Source organism: Adiantum capillus-veneris, chromosome 25 (assembly GCF_014529385.1).
Source record: "Adiantum capillus-veneris isolate H3 chromosome 25, ASM1452938v2, whole genome shotgun sequence".
Lineage (NCBI taxonomy): Eukaryota > Viridiplantae > Streptophyta > Polypodiopsida > Polypodiales > Pteridaceae > Adiantum > Adiantum capillus-veneris.
The window spans coordinates 86,149,491-86,169,121 of NC_140955.1; the positions used below are offsets into that span (position 1 = coordinate 86,149,491).

At 40.4% G+C, this 19,631-nt stretch overlaps 1 pseudogene; it reads right to left on the reverse strand.

The window, feature by feature from the left end:
• Positions 1-16,646: 16,646 nt before the first annotated feature.
• LOC147425210 (uncharacterized) lies at positions 16,647-19,430 on the reverse strand (annotated as a pseudogene).
• Between the last annotated feature and the right edge of the window lie 201 nt (positions 19,431-19,631).

The following is a 19,631-nucleotide window of genomic DNA, read 5'->3' on the forward strand; positions in this document are numbered from 1 at the left end:
CATTGTCAACCTTGGCTTTACCTTTGTCTGATGTCGATAACTTCTGACTCACTGCATTCTTTACTTCCAAAGTGATGTTTGGACTTGTCCTGATTACTGCAAGTGAGCTTATAGGTTGTTCTTCAAAGACTTTTACCCAGTTTATGGACAAAATCAAGTGAGTTTCCATTTGTCGCGAGTCGACCACCAAGAATTTTTCTTTGATGTTCTGAGAGTGTAGTTGGAGAGTAGCTTCTGCAATCCCCATACTTACAACATCTAGTCCAGGTGAGAGATTTACCTTTATCTGAATTTCATAAAGCTTTGGCTTACCTAGAAGTAACCACATGCCATATGACATGACATTAGTCATGGCATTACTATCAATTTCTGCCATAAAATTCATCTTGACTCCGTCTTTTGAAATTAGCAAAAATTTTATCTTCTTTGGTACTAGATTTCTTGTGTCCTCTTGAGTGACTTGGGAGATCTTTGTCCTTAACTCCTTGTCATCTCCTTCTTTGTTGTTCACACTTGTGTATTCATGGTTGTGTTCTAGCTCCGGCTTTACCACCATGTCCTATGATATGTCTTTTGGAGAGACAAAATCAGCTTTTGGTTCTTGTAGATTCATAGACTCTTCCTGCTTGACTTCAATTGTTGACTTGTCACCACTAGTGTCTGAACTTCCTATCCCTTGCTGCACCTCTTCTTCGATTGATTCCAAGTCTTCATGTTGCTCCTTTGTAGGCACTGGACCGAAAGCTTCTTCTTTGGATCTTAGCCCTTCTTCATGAAAATTTGCCTCGTTGACTTGTGGCTCCTTCTTTGTACTATGCATTCGAGTTGGACAGTTTGGAATCAAGTGTGTTATCCCACACTGATTTCAAAAAGCACCTATTTCTATAGGACTGATATTCAAGCTAGGTACCTCGTTTTATGCTATCCCCATAGCTGATAAACCTGGTTTGAACTTTTCTTATGTAGTTTTATGTGCTTGTGTAGTGTTTTGTGGTGTTTGACTTTGTGTGGTGTCTTGCAGTGATTTGCTTTGTGACGTGCCATCTTGTGGTGGGGATGTGTGCTCATGCATGTGCTTTGATTGATTGTGTGTGAGTGATGGCACCGTTTTCATGTTAGATTGTGCTCGAACCTCTTGTGAATGGTCATTGACATGTGAAATAGGGTTAGATGCACTTACCTCATGACTCGCAGCTGCTCCAATCGTTTGGTTTATCTCCTCTACCTTTGGTTCTGGCGGCAACATGTAAGAGACTTCATTGACTAAGAATTTTGGAGAGATAAAGTTTGGGTAATAGAATTTGTCCGTTGTCGTGCAATGATTTGGTCGACGCTCAACCCATAAGCGCTTTGGTGCAAGACTTCCATCATATGGTATGATCCAACTTTGTAGAAAATAATATGAGTAAATCGGATCCTTCCATCTAGTTTCACTATACCAATATAGAGGTATTTTCCCTTTGTCCCTAAGTTTGGCCTCATCTTCTTCATCAAGAAGAATCTCATCGCTCAACGATATTTCCAGGTCTTGTGGAAAAATGATTTGGTAAAAATATTTTCTGGGTACAAGAGCTAGACTCATGACTAGGCGATAAACATTACCTCCGAGAGACTTGTAGGTTATGCCTAGTGTTGATCCATATTCAATGGCATCAAAGTATGTATCATTTTCTTCAGAAATGTCTTGATTTGTTATCGCTCTGTACCAACGACCGACTGTATCTTTGTATAAACCATTAATTTCTTTCTTCCCGTGGTTTTTCTGGACCAATTGAATTTCCCTTGGATAATAAACAACTTCTGAGAGGTCATCTGGGGACAACCACACTATCTCCATTTCAATATTTTTCTTTAGTTTCATGTAGGTTGATCCCGAACAGTCTTGAACCAAACTAGGATGTGGATGTGGTGTCTCTCTGTATGTCTCTATTTGCGCTACCTGAATTGTCGGGGTTTCATTTGTGTCAAGCTTGGTCTTGCGATAGACATTCTCTTCAGCGTCCACATAGCATGGTAATTTCTTGTGGAAACCCACTAACGTCAGTCGTATACCTTCTACTTGGACTTCCATAGATGAGCTAGATGCACCTCTTTGAATTTGTTGCATCTTATCTATTCCACCTTTGTCTTCCATTGACTCATTTCCTATGGTTTTGTCTACTACCACACTCATCATAAGTATCGGAAATACTTGGTCACCAAATTCATCACAAAACTTAGTTGGCGAAGCCTCGTTTGCGCATACATCCAAAATTGCCAAAATTTGACCCCACTCCAAAGGTTCCAATAGTTCTTCAGGAAAAGGTTCTGGCATATAGTACGGATCCTTGACCGCCCTCTCAATTATAGCCTCTTCCCGGGTCAAACTTCCACACTCTGAAGCTCCACACATCCATATAGCCTGAGGTTTGATTTTCAATGTAAGACCACCTGAACTCTTGTGTGTTGCTGAGTCAAAATCATTTACAGGAGTTCTCATGACATCCCTATAGCTATGGTCCTTGGCATTGATTCTGGTAGTACTTTCCATGTGTCTCAAGTAGATATAATCATAACCCTAGTCTTGAATCATCTTCAACTAACGCATGAAGGGTCATCCAAGAATAATGTCATAATTATTCTTCTTTCCAAAATCAACTACCGCAAATGTATGCTCGTACTCAATTCCCCATGATTGTACCACTACTTTTTCTAGCAATCTTATGGGTCGTTCTACATAGCCATCTTCCAATTGAAGCTTCATCCTCGTGTCCCTTATGGCAGGTTTTCCCCATTTCTCCCATGTTTGTTTAGTGATTATAGCAATTCCTACTCCACTATCGAGAATAGCCTTGGTTTTTAACGAATTGTATTCCACAGGCAGAGTAGTATTTCTCTCTTCTCCTTCGCAATAGTCACCTACCTTGTTAATTGGCACTGGTTTTGCACTTTTCTGAGGATGGTCTCCCATTTCTAGCTCTTCTTGCAAAGCTCTCATTGGATTCTTCACCCCAAATTTCTCTAGGCATTGTCCTACCTCCGTCCACAATCCTAGCCTAATTTTCAGTAATTCAGCCAATGTGATCGTGCACTTCATTGGTGTAGACAAGATCTCAGTCAAAGTCTTTGTGTCTATCTTAGCATGCCCCACTTTGTGTTGCGATGGTATTGCCCTAATTTCTGACCTTTCCTCATATTCACCCATGTAAGGTGGCAAGGTTCTCAATGACGCTGGTCTGCTGTCTTCGGACTTAATGGAACCCATATCCCCATATAAGGATGTTAAATCCATTTCTGGATAAGGAGCATCATGGGTCCGTGAAAGGTGTTGGCTTTTCGTCACCATCTCCCTTTGCTTCCCTTATAGCCTTCCATAACTCCTCAAGCCATTGACCCTCAATTATTGGCACATAAGGTGGAAAATCCCCAAAAGAATTATCTGTGGTATTAGGGAACACCCTATCTTTCTCTACTGACACTGGTTCTGGCCTTTCTACCTCTTCTGCTCACTTGCTTATTGGCTTTTCTGGTTTATTTTCCAATGGTAACACAACTATCCTATCTTTGAATGATTCTGGAGGTGGCTCTAGCATGGCTTGTGCGGTTTCTATCAACTTTTTGCACATTTCAAACCTTTGCTTTTCCAGTTCCGCATAAGGATATGTTAACCATCTCTATTCTAGCGTTTGATGAGGCTTCAAGCGTGCCTCATAAGCCTTAATGATAGCTTCTAAGGGTTCAAAAACATGGTCCGCAATTACGGACCCTCCCAAGCTAACGCTCTTTGGCTCCTCAACTGGTTTAGGGGTTCCAGCCTTCCCTTGCTGTTTCACTTGCTCTTGAACTTGTTCAAGTTTAGCAGTTATAGCCTTTAACTTCTCTTCTCGCCTAGCCTTTGCCTTAGCGCGTCTCGCTTTCCATAGCTCGCTTACACTCACATGATTAGGGTTACCCTCCTCTTAAGTTGAAGCTTTACCATGTTTCCTTTGAGCTCTGGTGACTACTTTCACAGACACTTTTTTCTCTTCCTCGTAACTACTAGATGGAGTTGTGCTCAACACATTCAAACTCGTATTAGGCTTTTTGTTTAGATTGTTTGGGCAATCTGCAATCAAATGCATCAGTCCAAAATCTACGCAAAAGCCATTTACTTGAACTAGATCGTTCTGGGACAATCCCTAATCAAATGATCTCCATTGCATTTATGGCACAGTCCTCTAGGCTGCGCTGGAACTCCCCCATTGGGACGTTGAGAGTAGGTCGGTGGACTAGGCCTTGCCATTCCTCCTTGTCCTACGATGAACATAAGGGTAGGGATATCTAATGACACCTTGCCCTCATTGCGCGCCGAGACACCATTAGCTCCTACGTTCCAATGATCCTGCACTATCATGGTTCCTCATACGCGTAATAGCCCTGGTTCATTCCCTGTGTTGAAGGTTCTTTGTAGTAAGCCGTTAGCACTGACGCTTTCTCATCCCCTTTGTCACCTACTTGTGCATATCTAACTGCCGTTGGTTGATCACGTGAAAATTGAGGTTGCGCTCCAAGAACTGGCCTCGGTCGCTCCACTATGCCTTGATAGTTTCTTGGTGCAAACCTCGGTGGTGGGGGTTCTACTGGGACTTGTGGTATCGCTGGTCTCTCTCTCACATACTCCTTGTTGTAATAGCACTCCTCTTTTGTATGATTACTGTATTTCTGCTCTATGGCACACCACTTTAGCTCTGGAGGTTGAGGCAACACAAGACAATCCTTGTTTAAGTGATCCTCGCCACATGGATAGCATTGTCGCAAAGATTTCTGAGCTTGAGTCACCTTTTTTAGAAGCTCCTCAGTCAGCTGCTCGTAGTCCACTGCTCTTGCCCTTGGATCTGATTTTATTGATGGAATTTCCGTTGACTTCATGCTTTTTCGATCTGAACTCATATCTGAGACGTCTTCTTTGTAGATCTTGCAATTGTCAACCAAATCAATAGCAATTTTGGTTACTTCCTCGAGCGTACAACACCCTCGCATATACAAATATTTCTTAAGCATTTTGCTTTTAAGTCACTCAACAAATCTGCGTTGGCAATTCCTCTCTAGGACATCTCTTTACGTATCTCTTCAATCTTCTCGCAGCGTTCTTAAGTGACTCGCCTGTTTCTTGCTTGAAGTCGTATATCAAAGAGACGGTATTATGCTTAATGCCTCTCCTTGAAAACTCCTGTGTGAACTCTTCAAAGAAGGTCGTTAAGTCATCAAGCTCTTCAAAATGCAACAATTGAAACCAATCCGCAGCATTTCCTTCCAGATTTAGCCCAAATGCTTGATATTGCATCCTAAACTCATCAATGTTCTCGGCCTCTATTACCTGAGCAAATGTTGCCACATGGGAATGTGGGTCTCCTAATCCCGAAAACTTTTTCCGAACCCACTTCTCTATCTGTGAAGGCCTCGGAACCCTCTCATGAAACATGCTTACCACACCCAAGCCCCTTCCTCATGATGCAGGCATTGCAGGATATACGCGATCTATTCCATGCCCCAAAATAGGCTCTCTAGCTAGCCCTCTAGCTATTGGAACCCACGGCTCTGGTCTTCTAGGCTCAGGCTCTCTTGTTTCCGATGCAAATGGTCTCATATGTGGACGTGCTGGTCCTGATGTGACCGTATGTCCACCACTCTCGTACATAGGCTCATCAACTAGACTTGTGGTTGTGGTAGGTCTAGCCGACTTGATCTCTGCTGTTTCTCCTCCTTCTAGAGGTATCTTTCGCTTATCTCTCAAGTCTGAACTGGTTTTTAAAGCATTCATGGAAGTAGAAAAATTTTCACCCGATTCTCTCGTTGTCTCTCTATGAGGGAATCCTGGTAGTGGTCCCCTATTTGGAATTCTCGTAGGAATTCTTGTGTTGGGTGGAGTTATGTGTGGTCCTTCATTGACCAAATATCCATCCATCGCTAATTGGTTCTGTGGATTTGTGCTTTCTACGGCTCTGTATTCCCGTCCATACTTGTCAAGAAATAAAGATGTCCATTGGTAGTCGACCTCATATGTATAGACATATAGGAGCTTGTAGTCTGTCAGTTCATCTGGGAAAGGCTCTAAGCATCTGTATAGGTTGACCTGATTTCCATTAATCTACCTATACAATCCTTCATCAATCATCATGGATTTTCATCCAAACTCTCTCAACAAAATTGGTCTTTATGTACTCAGGTTTGGAAGATCTATTCTGGGCGAATGCTCATCTACCCCTGTGATCCATTGGCTTCTACACGCTGAATTTGAATCTGATGCATACATTATTTCTGGACTTAACAGCTCTAGCTTGTTATGGACAATCTTATCTCAGTGAGTTCAAGTGTTTTGGTTAGGGAAAAGTCAAAACTATGTCCAAAACCGTGATCGGTTTCTCACAATTTTCCCAAACTATCGGTTTTAGACACCCCTGACTTTCGAATGCATTTTGAGGCCTTAAACAACGTTTTTTCAAGTTTAACCTAAATGGTTGCCATAGGCATGCATTTAGTTTAGGGTTACTCTAAGATCTATAATGCTGCTCTCAAGCTACGTTTTGATATAAAAACTTTTTCAATCCGATACCGTTTGCTCAAGTTATGGCCAAAACAGTGAAATGCAACTCATAATTTCACTCGATCGCATTCTTTGCGAGTGGTGGTCAAATTGAATCCAAATTTAGTTTTAAAAGAAGATTTGGGATCTTTGTGACACTGAACACCTCTGTATGATCAAACTTACAGTTGGACCCTAGAACATGCCTGGAGATATCCTACGCGTAGGATGTCTATATGATTAGAATTGAACAAAGTTTGGTCCAGAGACTCCCCTTGAGTCCACTAATCAAAATTTAATTTGGACCTAAAAATGGCCTTGAGATATCCTACGCGTAGGATGTCTTTTTGCTTAGAATGACTTGAAATTTGCACCACAGGTTCTCCTTGATGTGTTGATCATAGTGGTATCCTTACTTTTTGATTCTGACCCAAAATTAGCTTAGAGACATCCTACGCGTAGGATGTATCTTTGCTCAGAATTGACTAAAATTTGGTGTAAAGGTTCCCCTTGACCCTAACAACACAATGGTATGCTCAAAATTGAATTTGGATGTCCAAAAGGTCAAGATTTGGGCTGTATAAGGTAGGATGTCTAGCAATTCTTGTCTTTGCTTGGTAAATAGGTCAAACAAGGTCCAAATTCACTTTTGAAAAAAGATATGGAATCCTTGAATCACCTAAAACCTCAGTGTGAGTCCACAGTATGCTTTTGACCTCAAAATGATCCAATAGACATCCTATGCATAGGACGTCTAGTTGCACTGTTTCAGCTGAAATTTGCATTGTAGCTTCCCCTTGATGTGCTGAGCTCACAGTTGTTCTTATTTTTTTATTCTGACACCTATAGGCTGGTCAAATGATCAAGAAACTATTTCAAAAGCTTGATTTCTATTCCGATGAATTTCCAAGTCAAATCAGCTCCAAACTGGACCAAAATTGACTAGGAGGCTTATATAAGGCTACACAACAGCATGGTATGGTCATAGTAGAAATTTGGTCTCAAAATCAAGTAGTAGACATCCTCGGCGTAGGATGTCTTTTTGTTTAGAATGAACCCAAACTTGGACCAAAGATTCCCCTAGTCTCCAGCAACCCAATGGTGTGCTCATATTTGAGTTTGGATGTCAAATGATCCCAAATCTAGCTAATCTTGCCTTTGTATGTCAAAAAATGCTAAAGTCTGCTTAATCTTTACTTTTACTCACCCAAATGAGATGAAACTTGTCACATGCACTCACTACAATATTTAGAACATGCATATGAAGTCCACTTGTGGTTTGGTCTCAATTTTAAGCCTTGGACACAACATGGATACGATGTCTGGAAATTCTTGTCTTTTGGTTTTAATCTGTCAAAATTTGGTCAAATTTTCATTTTCCAGGTGAAAATAGGGTAAAACCTACCTTTTAAACACATTGGTAACCTTAGATTTTCAAAAAAATGTCCAGATCACCCAATAGATATCCTATGCGTAGGATGTCTATTGCTCTTTTTTGCAGACTGAAGTGCTATTTTGCCTTCCTTATGCTCTCAGCAAGTGCCAATGTGCTTCAGAAGTGCAAAAATATGCAAAAATCACTCAATTTAAGCCTTTTTTTGAATTCTTACATTTTTTGACTCCGCCTTTTGGCTTTTGGTCAACCAAAATGTGGAAAAATGCTCAAGTCACTATGTGCCTAGTGTAAAACCTACCCTCGGAACCCACTAGTGACCTCAGTTTCCCCAAATTCCCTGCCAAAAGTTCCCTAGAGACATACTATGCGTAGGATGTCTATTGTCTTAAAATTTATTTATTTTTTTGACAGTAGTACTCCCTATGCTCTGTATACCTCTCAGCAATACTCGCTAAAACTTTTGGACTCAAAACAAGCCTCCAAACACAATTTACCGTTATTTCCTACTTAGCGTTTTCTACTTCCCTAATGAGCCTAACATCAAATAAGACATGCATAAAGTGCTCTAGATCAGCAATCAAGATGTCCTACTTACCCTACTCCTACTCATCATGTGAGATGGTGATTTTGGTGTGTCGGTTTCTTTCTGGCCTCGCACGGACTCTCAAGCTAACTTCTCACCGCATCTACCACTCCAACTCCCAATCTCCTCACCATAGACTATCTCCTACCTAATACTATCTAAGTCAGAAGATCTAGGTCAGACAGGCGCTCCCTAGACTCCTCCTAAGACCTAGAGAATCCACCACCCTCTGATCCTATCTAAGTATAAAATAAGACTCTGGCAAACCAGAGGGACCTCTATCCTCTAGGACTAGTCTCGGTCACCTACCTAAGGTCCTCGTCCTCGGCAAGGGCACCAATGTTGGCGAATACGCCACGACGGACATCAACATAGCGAGAACTCACCTAACAAATATGTCAGCTAAGGACGGAGCTCGACCCGCAAGCGCGTGGAAGCAAGCAAAGGGTGTCAACCTCTACTCGATCGACTAATGACTACTTCCTACGGAGATATCAAATCTAAATGCCATCTGTTCTACGAATGTGAGAGTCTCCTATGATGCTACTGCAAGCCAAAAGCCCATCAAACGATCTCCAAGCTTCACAAAACTCAAGGGAAGTCCTACACATACTAGTAGGCCGCTATCCCTAAGGTCTTTGACCACAAGCCCTAACCGAATACCCTCCGTGTGAAATCGCGTAGTATGTCTGGTCGGATTTTGCAGTCACTGCTTTTGAAATCTGAAGTGCCTAATGTGTAGATCTACTCGTTGTGAACGCGTGGATATGCTGAAATGCGAAAACAGACAACGTTTACTCACTGAAACTCCAAAAGTATCTCGCGGGTGAATCTGTCAAAACGCAGAAGAACGTGTGCAATGCAAGCATCAACGCGTAGCTCTCCCCGTGGGCAACACGCTGCTACTCTCCGTTCGTGATTTCAACCACCGTAGCTCCCGTAGCACACACACAAGCTCTCTCCCTCTCTCGTACACAGAATACGGCACACGTAAGATAATATTATTAGAAGTCTTTTTTTTACAAGCTTTAGGTTTTAGCTTATATACTAAGCCTTAGAAAACCTAATGTCCAGCCAAATGACTTGAAATGTCCCTAGGCTTCTATAGAACATAATTACAGGAAAGTGAGATGGCTTTTCTCATCAATCCAACATCTGCGGCGAAATTACGAGTGTCGACTTAAAATATAAGGTTCTCGTAATCTTTACAAAAGTGGCCGTAATGGCTCAAAATATATTGACGGGATATTCGATGACGTCCATGAGCTTGTATCTTCACATTGTAGCACTCGTCTTCATCTTCATCACTTCATCAGCATTTTCATATGGCATCTTTAGAGAATCTTTGAGGAATCTTCATAGAAACGTTGTTGACAAGGTGCCAACATCTCCTGTTGTGCTTGTTGGCAAACACGTTCCTGTTCTTGTTTATAAGCCTTGCCATAATGTACTTGAAACAACATGTTAGGAGTTAGAGGTAAATGATATTTTTTTAAGCAACATCCACTAATCCAATTTGGCATTTCTTCTCCATCTAGTGTAGATAGTTTCATTGCTCCACTAGAAGACATGCCCTGGATTACATAGGGTCTCATTCCCTTCTTTGCATGTTGTTTAAGAGTATATACCAAGACATAATCCCTAATCTTGAAGTGTTTGTTCTTGACATGCTTGTCAAAGAACTCTTTTTGTTGTCTCTTCTTAGCATAGATGACTGCTACCGCATTTAGTCTCAACTCATCTAGCTTCTCTAGATCATGAAGACGCTCAAAGAGTTCATGACTAGTCCACTCTAATTCCTTGGCCACTCTCAATGTTGGTATCAAAAATTCAATTGATAGTATTGCATTAAACCCATACACCATGTTAAACGGTGTCATGTTAAGCGTTGTTTTATATGCAACATGATATGCCCATAATGATGAATGTGGCATTTGGTCCCAATCGGTTCTCGAATCACTATTCAATTTTGTTAACACTGTGCACAATGTCTTGTTTGTTGCTTTGGATTGGCCATTAGCTTGTGGATGATAGGGTGCAAATTTATGATGAATGACCATAAACTCAGTTAAGAGATGTTCAATAACTTCATTCATGAAGTACGTTCCTCTATCACTCACTATCTCTATCGGTAGACCATAGCGTAGAAATACATTTTCATACAAAAATTGTGCAGATGTTCGCGCATCAACCTTTGTCGTGGCTTTAGCTTCAATCCATTTTGTCAAATAGTCTGTAGCAACAATGATATACTGTGCGTGCAAGCGATATGCTGGCGGAGAAATAGGACCTACAAAATTCAATCCCCATTTTGCAAATGCTCTAGCACTCATCATTGGCCTTAAGGGCATCTCATCTTGTTTTACATGCACCTTAGTGCGCTGGCATTCATCACATCTCTTTATGTACTCCTCTCAGCATCTTGAATTAATATTGGCCACCCAATTCCTGCTATTAAGACAATCTTGACCGTTCTTTCTGCCAAAAAACGACCATGTGCAATACCTCCATGGGCTTGCTCTAACAAGGGAAAATACTCATTCTCATGAGCACACAACCTTATCTGATCATCAGGTCCTCGTATATACAAATGATTACTTATCAAGACGTACTTGTGTGCCTCAATTTGTAAAGCCTTTTGCCTTGCTTTTGACCAATCGCCTGGGAGCTCTTGCTTTGTCAAATATTCAAAAATGGCATGACTCCACTCTGGTGCTATAGTTACTTGGTATATTGTGGCATGATCCACAGATGGTTTGGCCATACCAATATTGCATTTTCTGATGTAGTTTGCTACATCAATTGCCATTCTATGCCAATACACTCCAAGTCTTCTCAGTCGCTCATATGTTCTTTGATTGCCACAATGAAAACCCCCCGACTGTGCATGTGACTCCTCTAGATAGGTGTCATATTCATCAGCTCCTATACAAAAATGAAAAATTCCATCGGAGCCTATGTGGTATACACGTCCAGCAAGCATTGAAAAGCTCGTTGCTTGTTGAATATCCTCCACAATATGTTTTTCATCAAGATTCATTCCATAAGTCAACAAGGGAATGATTTGTTGTGACCATCTTGGCAGCATTTCTATATTGAATAAGTATGCATATGGGAGATCATCATCTACGCCAATAGCTTCTTCCCCATCCAGTAATCTAGAAAGGTGACCTGCTCTTTGATGATTCTTACCTTTCTTCACTACTATTGTAAAATCAAACTCAAGCAACGCAATGAACCATCTAATGATGCGTCTAGTATTGCAAGGTTTGTTCACTAAATACAACTGTTCTTGGTAATCCACAAAAAATGTGAACTTGTTTGCAATCAAGTAGTGACAAAATTTCTTCAGTGCATAGACCATATCTAGTCCTTATCTCTCGGTGGTTGTATAGTTTTTTCGACATTGTTGAGCCGTCTACTAGCATAGCTAATGGGAAAATCTGTGTTACCCTCGCCAGGTTGTGCCCAAGGTACATCCAATGGAAAACGTTGATACATCAACATGTACATGAAAAGTTTTGTCCAGTCTGGTGCTTTTAAAATTGGTGCAGACACCAATGCATCCTTTAATTTTTGAATGATTCTTTGCATTCGCCAGTCCATATGAAGATCGTGATTAAACTATACAAGGGTTTTGCAGCTGTAGCATACATGTAAATAAAACATTTGTAGTATCCACAATGTACCATAAAAGATCGCACCTCCCGTACAGTGTTTGGTCTTGGCAATTCTATGATTACCTTTACCTTATCTTGATCCATGGAAATTCCATTAGCCGACACGATGTGCCCTAGGATTTTGCCTTCTCGTACCATGAATACACATTTTTTTGGATTCAGGCAAATCCTGTAGATCCTGCACTTCTCGTCGAATACCTTTCTAAGATGATCTATATGATCTCCTCTCAACAGAGAGTAAACACACAAGTCATCCATGTATATATCTAGGAATATTCGCAAGTATTCCTTGAAGGCATGAGTCATCAATTTTTGGAAAGTGGCTAGAGCATTAGTTAAACCAAACGGCATTACCCTAAATGCGTATATGCCCCATTCTGTTGCAAACGCAATTTTATATTGGTCTTCTAACTTAACCCCCAATTGGTTATAGCCAGAGAATCCATCAATGAAGTTGAAGGCATGTTTGTTTGCTACTCTTTTGAGTACATGCTCCGTGATAAGAAGAGAATAGCCATCCCTTATTTTAGCAGCATTTACCTTCTTAATATTGACACACACTTGTAATTTTCCATTCTTCTTAGGTAACGCCACAATTGGTGAAACCCAATCCGTGTATTTAATCTCATAGATAAACTCCGCTTCCAAAAGCTTTTCTATCTTTTCCTTTATCCTCTTAGTGAATGTTTCATTATAAGAATAGGGACGTTGTATTCTTGGTTTCGCATCAAATTTCAAAGGAATTGAATGTTCACAAATGTTTGGATCCACCTCCTTCAAATCTTTGTATGACCATGAAAACACATCTCTAAACTCTTTTAGCATTTTAATCAGTAAGTATTCTTCTTCTTGGCTTAGATCCATGGAAATATAAGTAGGTCGAGGACTTTCTCCTAGCTCTGCCAAGTCTATTTTCTTGGCATTCTTAGGCCCATCATAAGACTCATTAGGTTTGGGTTCTCTCATGGGTTGTTGGACTATTAGTTTCCTATCGTGAATCGTATATTTGCAGTAGTGAGGAGGTACATCAATCTTCTTTCTTCCCTCACTCACATTAAACTCATCATCACTACTCTCCATTTTTGTAGTCCAAACATTTTTCAACGTCTGATTTAACTCACTATATCTCTTCTTTTGTCCAACTTTAGTGAGAATTAGATATCCAAAGACGTCCAATTTTTCCTTTGCCACTCTCTTTTTTGCTTTGCTGATTTCCTTGAGTTTCAAAAGTCTAGCTTTAAATCCTAGATTTTCAGCCCCACATAAAAATCTTCCAAACACTTTATCCTTAGAGCAGTCAATAGCATTGACTTTCATAAGAAAGTGTGTCTTCCCCTTGAATTCAGGAATGGGTCAAAGTCTCTTGTATAGACTTTTGTTTTCTGTCTAATCTTGGCATCTTTTTTGGCTTCTAGAACTTTAATTGGGAAAATCATAGAACACATCAATGTCTTTATCACACTAATTTTCTCCTTTTGATTCCTTAGACTTCTCGTCATCAGCTTCTTCCTTGTTTTCAAACCTATCAGAAGAATCATGATAGCTCTCTTTGTCCTCTTTTTCTTGTCTCGTAGGTATTTCCACAAATCCTACCACTTGGATGTCAATGTTTTGTTCAAGGTTTATTCCTTGCATGTTTTCCGTCTCTAGTTCATCTTCATTTTCCTATGAAATCTAGCTTAGCATGTAGTATGGTACAATATCATAATCATTCTCATCACAAAATTTTGTGGGAGTGGTTTCGTTTACACATATGTCTAATGTTACCAAGATTTGGGAATATTCTAGGGGTTCTAGCTTATCTTTTGCGAAAGAGATCCCTCACGTAAGCATCGTCTTCCAAAACCCTCTCTAAGGACTTTTGATTTCTCTTGAAATCACTGCATTGGGATGCTCTGCATATGCATATCTCTTTCTTTTTGCATAACGATTGCTGAGACAAAATCTTACATGGGCATTCTAGTTACATCATGGTAGCTATGATCTCTCATATTTACTCATGTCGTGGTTTCAGCATGTCTCAAGTATAAATAATTGTACCCCCAGTCTTGCACCATCTTGAGTTGTCTCATGAATGGCCTTCGGATAATCTCATAATTACTTTTCTTGACAAAATCTACTATGGCAAAAGTATGTTCATACTCTATGCCACAAGAAGACACCACTACTACTTCTAGCAATCCTATGGGTCTTTCAACATGACCATCAACTAATTGCAGTTTCATTCTGGTTGTCCTTATTGCTGGTTTCCCCCATTTTTGCCATATTTGTTTTGTTGCTATGGCAATGCCTACTCCATTGTCAAGTATAGCTTTAGTTTCAATCCCATTGTACTCGACAAGTAACGTCGTATTGCCATCCTCACCCTCATAGTACTCTCCAACTTTGTTTAGAGGTATAGGTTTGGTATTTGACCTGGGTGGTTCTATGTCGTTCAGCTCATTTTCCAGGAACTTTATTATAGGACTTTTGATGCCCAATTTCTCAAGACATTTACCTACTTCCGTCCACTTGCTTGGCCTGCTTTTCAACAATTCAGTCATGTGTGATTGTGCACTTGACCGGCGTAGATAATAATTCTATCAAAACTTTAGTATTCATTTGTTTTGTTCCTCCTATCCTTTGTGAAGGTAATCTTTTGATCTCCAACTTTGTCTCGTAATCTCCCATGCTGGTCTACTATCTTCTGATGCAATAAAGCCGACATCCCCCTGAAATGATCTAGAGTCCACATGCCAAGGTGGTCTATTCAGATTAAGTTTCGAGAAAGGTGCCGACTTAACAGTTTTGGTCTCATCTTTCTCTTGTGCCTTCCTCACGATTTCCCATAGTTATTTTGGCCACTGTTCTTCTACAATAGGAATGTAAGGTGGAAAATTCCTTAGTGACTCATGAGTGGTGTTTGGCACTACTCTTTCATCCTCTTTATCAAGAAATGGTCTTTCAATGTTCTCTACCTTTTCTTGAAGCTTCTCTTATGTATGGGCTTGGGCTTCTTTGTTTGATGTCCTGACTATCCTATCCCTCAATTCTATTGGCTAAGGTTCTAGTAATGTCTGTGCAGTCTCAATCAATTGTTTGCACATTTCTAGTCTTTGTTTCTCCAACTCTAGATAAGGATACGTCATCCATATTTGGCTGTGTGTTGTTTGATCTTGCCTCAAAAGCTTACAAGATTGCATCAAGTGGTTCTATCACTTTGTCTATCAGAATAAATCCTCCTGATCTAGCACTTCTCAGTGCCTTTTCTGATTTAAAGAATTCAACTTCCCGTTGCTATTTTAATTGCTCTCAAGCCATTGCCAACTCAGCCTCTGCATCGTAGCTAGGATGATTATAGCCACCTTTTTCCTCGTAATATGATACTAAAACTAATGCTCTTTCTTGTTATTCCTCCACAAGTGTTGTATACCTAACGGCTACCTATCCTTCTCCTGGCAGAGGTGGTTGAGTTCCCAATACTGGCATAGCCTTCTCCACTCCTTCCAGATAATGAGTCGGACTTGGTGCATATCTTGGTGGCATGGGTGCTCCTACTTGCTATCCCATTGGGCGTTCTCTCACGTAGTTCTTATTGTAGAAGAACTCCTCTGTCATATGGTTCGTGTATTTCTTTTCAATGTCACACCATTTAGGCGCTCTCTGCGGTAAGACTGGACACTCTCTCGACAAATGGTCTCCTTCACAATTATAACATCTCCTTGGCTTCGGTACAGGTGTTGCTGCAGCTGCTACATTTACTTGCCGTAAAAGCTCTTTAGTTAATTGTTTGTAGATGACCATTGCATCCATCTTCTTCGTAGTTTTAATAGAAGATGTCTCACTTGAAGTTGAACTTTTCTTGTCGCCACTCCTTTCTACTTGGTCTTCAAATATCTTATAGTTGTCGACAATATCTATAGCCACTTTGGTCACCTCATCTAGGGTATCACACTTCTTTAAGTACAATTCCTTTTTCAAAATCTCACTCCGTAAGCCTTGAATAAATTGACTGACTATCTTGGCTTCCGTAAAAAGTTCATCCAATGGGCATCTCTTTACATAGTGCTTCATTCGCCTGGAACCATCTCTCACTGATTCCTTGTTTTCCTGCTCGAAGTTTATAATCTGGGAGTAAGAATTATGTTCTAAACCCCTCTTGGAGAACTCTCTCGTGAATTCATCATAGAAATCTTCCATTCTTGGAAACTCCACATTTTTTAAAGATTGAAACCAATATGCAGCATCTCCCTCTAAGGTCATCCCAAATCTTTGAAATTGCATCCTATGGTCATTGATGTTTTCAGCCTCTATGACTTGCATGAAGCTGGCCACATGTGCAAATGGGTCTCCTAATCTTGAAAATGTTTTGTTCACCCACTTGGCTACCTCTGATGGTATAACTCACCGATCTCCAAGGGTTCTACCTAGGGCCGTGCCTTCTAACCCATCATCTACTGGAGCCCCTTATATAGGTGCTCTCCTTTCCGATGTTTTGGCATGCATTCCATGTGATGGTGGATGTGGTGGTATTATATAAACCAAATGTCCACCTCTCGCTTCTGATCTTTCCACTACCATACTTGAACTAGGATTCTTTTTTCCAGGACCCCTCATGACAATTCCAGCTATCACCACTCCTTCCTTTTGACTCATGGTTTCTCTCTGGCTGCCTTTCGCTTGTCTCAAGTACTCACTCTCTCTTTGTGACTCCGCCATGAGTTCAATCTCAACTTTCTCATCACTCGATCGTCGGCTCCAAAGGCTCTGGTAAATTGTTGACACAGATACTCCATTAATCCAAAAATTAAGAAGATCTATTTGAACAATTTTACAATATCTTTGGGCATACTTGTCTACTATGAAGGTAGGATGTTATGGTTTTCTTATATCCTCAAAGATATACAAGCATTTTTCTTCAGTCAACTCTCTAGGTACAGGTTCCATGCACTTGTAAAAAGTCAATTCTGGTCTCATGCGGTACAATACATCTTCCAAGTGGTCTCATGCAGTATAGCCCATCTTCTAAGTGGTCGGTAGAGACTTTTCTTACTAGGTAATCAGTCTTGTATAGGGTCATTGGAATTTCTGATTTCTTTTCAACAACTTTAAACTCCTCTTAATTCACTACAATATTCCCAAACTTGTCCACTAAGTGAGGATCTTCCACAACACGGTATTGGGCACCTTTAGTGTCCTCATAGCAGTCAGAATTGTAATAAGTATCCACATATTCCAGTGCCATTCCAAGAACATTGCCACAACGGTAATAGTAATTTCCATTACTATCCTGGTATATGGTTGCTCCATGTTGGCTACGGTATTTAAACACTAACTCAAACTTGTTTTCCTCCTCGAAGGTGCTACAGGTTCCTGCCACTAGATTACCACTCAAAATACTTTGGCCTTTTCCTTTCAGAAGCCATTTTAGAGGATGAGTAGTCAAATGATATACTGGATCCTTCCTGAATTGTAGTCAAGGGTTCTAAGTCAATTTGGTTGACACTCTCTTCAGTAGACGCTCTACTCACTTTACTTTTAACACTCTTAGCTCTTGACTTAAAAAAGGTTCCTGATTTCAAATACATAAGCGATTGAAAGCAGACCTTGCAAACTTGAAATATTACCCTATCTTCTCTCTCATGTCTTGATCTATGATGAACTCCTTTTGGTTTCTACATAAGTATGGTTAGTCTATTCACAAGGGTTGCCCTTGAATTATGGAAGCAATATTTTGATTATATACAACGGTGACAAGTTTCTACTGAACTGACACAATTTTGCAATCATTCTTTTCTGCTAATGTGTGTTTCTGGATCTTTTGGTGGTCCAATTTCAAATTTGAACATATGGTTGGGACCCTAGGAAAGTGTAGATCATAGATGTGGGGTTACCTTTTGCCAAAAGTCAAAAATTCAAAGATTCACTACTCTATTGTGATAGAGTAACTGATACCCCCAAAATTGTCCAATTTTGGATTTTGACCTTACCTTGTGATTCTAAGCACTCTCTTGAGTCCACCCCTAAACTTTCATAGGGTTTGGACATTTGGATCTCCTGCTGGGACAAATTTGGTGTTTTCTCTAAAGTTGCAACACTCTCTTGGTCTAGGAGTCACTTTTAGTGGTTCAAATGCCTTGAAACTTCTTGAGTGCACTCTACATGCTTATGTTGTGTTATGTCCCAGAGGTTTTGGCAAAATTTGGCTCCTAGCTTCCTGTTAATACTCTATCGTGATAAAGTAGCAAGTAGGTCTTTTTGGACTCTTTCTCAAATCTCTCTTCACAGCCAAGTTTCCCTCCCCTTGTATAGGTTATGTGCCAATTTTCACCACGTTTGGAAATTCGGTCGAGTCCCTTTTCCCAATTTATCTCAGAAGTCTGACTCTAAACACTAGAAAAGTGCTTTGGTGGTCTTTTTGATAGTTAAATCTTCCCAATTTTGGTATGCACACTAGTGAGGGTATGCCAAATCCATGGCTCAGAGGATTTTGCAAAATTCCAAGTCTATCTGATAGGTGCTACTCTATCGCTATAGAATAACCAGAGGGACATTGAGACCTAATTTTTTGACTGTTTTTGCAGATTTCGAATCCCTACACTCTTAAAACATTGCCCATTAAGTTTCACTCAATTTGGATTTTTCTTCCTTTGTATTCAAGAAATTCACTGTTTCCTAATTCCAAAAGTCAAACATTACATCCCCACCTCACACCCGTTGTCATACCTATAATTCATATCATACTATCAAACAACCATTAAAAAAAAACAAATTTGCCAATAATCAAGCCACTAATCACAATAGATTCCCACCAATCAACAATGAAGGTTGAGGTGGTTACAACCAAGGCTATGACTGAGGTCTAGGTAACCAAAAAAATGGAAGGAAAAATTAGAGACCTCAGTAATGTTTCTACTGTGAGGATCCCAACCACCTAATAAGTGATCGCCCCCTAAAAAAGTGGTAAGAAGCATCCCAACAAGAAGTCATCATCCAACACTACAAAATATAGGAAACCACCCCCTACCAGGTGTGAATGATGTAATAATTGATCTCCCCACAAGGATTCACACCCACCCCCCATTCCTTCCAGTACCCATAGTCAAGGCTCCACCTTATGAACAATACAACCAGCTAACACCCGACCAAATGCTCCTATCCATGTCAATCATGATGCATAGAGATCTATCTGGGAGCAGGTAGCTACATGGCCCAAGATGAAGTCAGAGCTGTGCTGCTACCATGCCCCATCCCCGTTCCCTCCCCATCCTTGTCCCTACCCCTACCCGCATCCTCGACATATGAGCGGTGCAATCGAGAACATGTGAAGATGTCATAAAAACTAATATCTAACAATTCAAAATGCTTCTCTCTTATGAAACTGATAATTTAATACCGGAGTATAAAGGGAACAAATGTTGGAATATTACAATGTGCCTCTAGGCTTGTCTC